Source organism: Belonocnema kinseyi, chromosome 5 (genome assembly GCF_010883055.1).
Source record: "Belonocnema kinseyi isolate 2016_QV_RU_SX_M_011 chromosome 5, B_treatae_v1, whole genome shotgun sequence".
Classification (NCBI taxonomy): Eukaryota; Metazoa; Arthropoda; class Insecta; order Hymenoptera; family Cynipidae; genus Belonocnema; species Belonocnema kinseyi.
This window is the reverse complement of record NC_046661.1, coordinates 111,570,565-111,573,153: the sequence shown is the minus strand read 5'-3', so window position 1 is coordinate 111,573,153 and position 2,589 is coordinate 111,570,565.

Below are 2,589 nucleotides of genomic sequence, written 5' to 3'. Positions count from 1 at the left end.
ACTACTCCTTTCCCCTGCCGAGTGAGTCACGCCTACCCCGAAAGGGAAATGGCTTAATGGTGTAATAATAATAATAATAATAATAATAATAATAATAATAATCTTATTCGAACCTATAACTCTTCATGAATATTCCCTAAAACTTTCACGTCAAAATTCGAAATACTCTTGGAATTCCAACCGATGCACGGTAGACGCGCCGCATGGGCTCGACGCGCAGGTACACGGTTTCTTGTCGGCTATTCATAATACTCTCACCATAATTTGGTCCCCCTCGGCTTACTATGTGACTACTTTATTAAAGAGTCAGAAGGGATTTTGTATGGACCTGGCATAGCTGATTAAAGTTGAGTAGGTGTTATGCACGAAGAATTGCTTCACATAACTTAAACGCATTTTCCCAATACAGTATTTTTACGATTGGCGGGCATTGTAACTCAAAAGCTATTCAACCGATCACTCTGAAATTTTAATATGTTTTTCTATACATCAATAGCTATAACCTAGACTATTATGAAGAAGATCGATAAAGATATTCTTTAATTTTCATCTTGAGTTTTAACTGAAAAAAATTAGATTTTTGAAAAATAAAATCCTAAGGTCCGATATTTTGTATATTTTAGCCCGAAATAAATTATCGTAGTCTATTCCCTAGCCAAACATGTACTTTTTCGAATCCCGTTAGATTTTTTGGTTTCAGACGTTCCAGTCACTTTCAATCACGGCCGCCATAAAAAAGAGGACTTTTCATTAACCGCAAGAAACAGCTATAAAATGTTGATACAAAATTATGTGATAATATTTTCTTGTTTCTTAAGTTTTAAATTACATGTATGAAAATATCCAAACCTATGAAGTCGATTTTTGTTCATTTACCAGCTGTCAGTTACTTTTTGCGCTTTTTGCCCAATGGTATTAAATAAGTTCTAATTCAAGAACAATAGTATAATTTATTTTGGAAGAGATATATTAGTAAGAATTCTTTTTCTGTTTCTTCTGTTGCTGATTCTACAGTTTTTACCGAAATTTCCTCACTTAAGCTTGACGCAGTAGACGAGAACAGAATTATTCTCCTAACCTTCGTGAAACCTTCGCGGAAATATATTTAATTTTTAACCGTTGCAAGTCTTACCTGCAACAAATTTTAAATTTTGTTTTTCTGTATTGTTTTAAATCTACTGTGTCAATTTATAGCTCAAATTCACTCATACTTTCCCGTTTTCCTATTGCTGCTAAGGACGCCATAGCATGCGACAACTTTTATTGCATCGTCGGATAAACTTTCGTCAAATGGCATGTAAACTTTAACAACGGGAGATTGTACATGCAAAAAAATTTAACTTTAGTTTTTTCTGTGATATCGTTCGCGATATTCCTAGGATATGCCAAGCATATCCTGAAAGATAAATGGGGCCTCCCGCCGATATCTCATGATGTGTGGGTACTCAATAAGATCGGAAATATAAATTTTTACAAGAATTAAAAGGACGTCGTCATTTGCCTGTAATAGACTGTACAATATATTATGAATATTCTTCTGTAGACTTGGGTTCGAATCTCAGCGGAGCTAGATAGGAATTTTTCACAGCTGTAGATAAGCATTTTAGGTTCAGACTAAGTAGATCAAAACCCATTATTCCGTCGACACAAAACTATGAAACTATGTTGATCAAAAAACATAACATTAAAACTTAATATATAAATATATTTTAGGACGCCTACTATAGCGGTCATTCTTTGCGCGAAAACTTACGTCCACTTGACTGGAGATAGTTTAGGATGATTTAAGGGTGGATGGGGGATAGTAAAATCTTCCCTTTTTTATCATTTAAGAAAGTTTTTTAACCAAGTAGTTGAATTTTCAAACAGAAAAGATCATTTTTCGAAAAAAATGCAATAGTTGATAACACAGGCACGCAAAAAAAAGTTGTCTGCCCGATACAAGTGACCAGTCTATTCTTATGGATTTTCATCCGTTGATTCCGAATATGGCCTCAGAATTTGTCCCATACGTCTCAGTTTTCCCCTAGATGCAAAAAGTAGGGAAAAGCCTGCTATCGGCGAGAAAACTTTGAAACTTAACAACTCAGTCAAAAAAAATGCTAGTGCAACAAAAAAACATTCATTTAAAAGCTGAAAGTGTTTTAAATTAATGAGCTTGAAGACGTTAATGTAAAACAAATTTTGTTCTTAGCAGACTGAAAAATGTAAAAAAAAGTTAGGATTTTTGGGTACATTTAAGAACAGTCAAGTTTATAGCATTATTTCTTATACAAGGGGCGATGGAAAAAATTTGAAAAAATTCATGAGTATGAGAACGTGGTTGTGCATAGTTAAAAATGTTACTGACTACTTTTTATAGTTGTATCGAGAAATGGCTTACCCGTTATGGCACCTATGAAAAGTGACCATTGGAATGAGAAAATCTAGTCGCAGCAACTATGCGTTGATTGTACAAATACACAGCCAAACAAAAAATGTGTGCGGATCTGGTAACAAGAGACACGTATTCCTATGGATTTTGGGGCGCTGAATTCAAATTCGGTATCAAAAATCACCCATCACGTCATGGTTGAGCCATAACCTCAA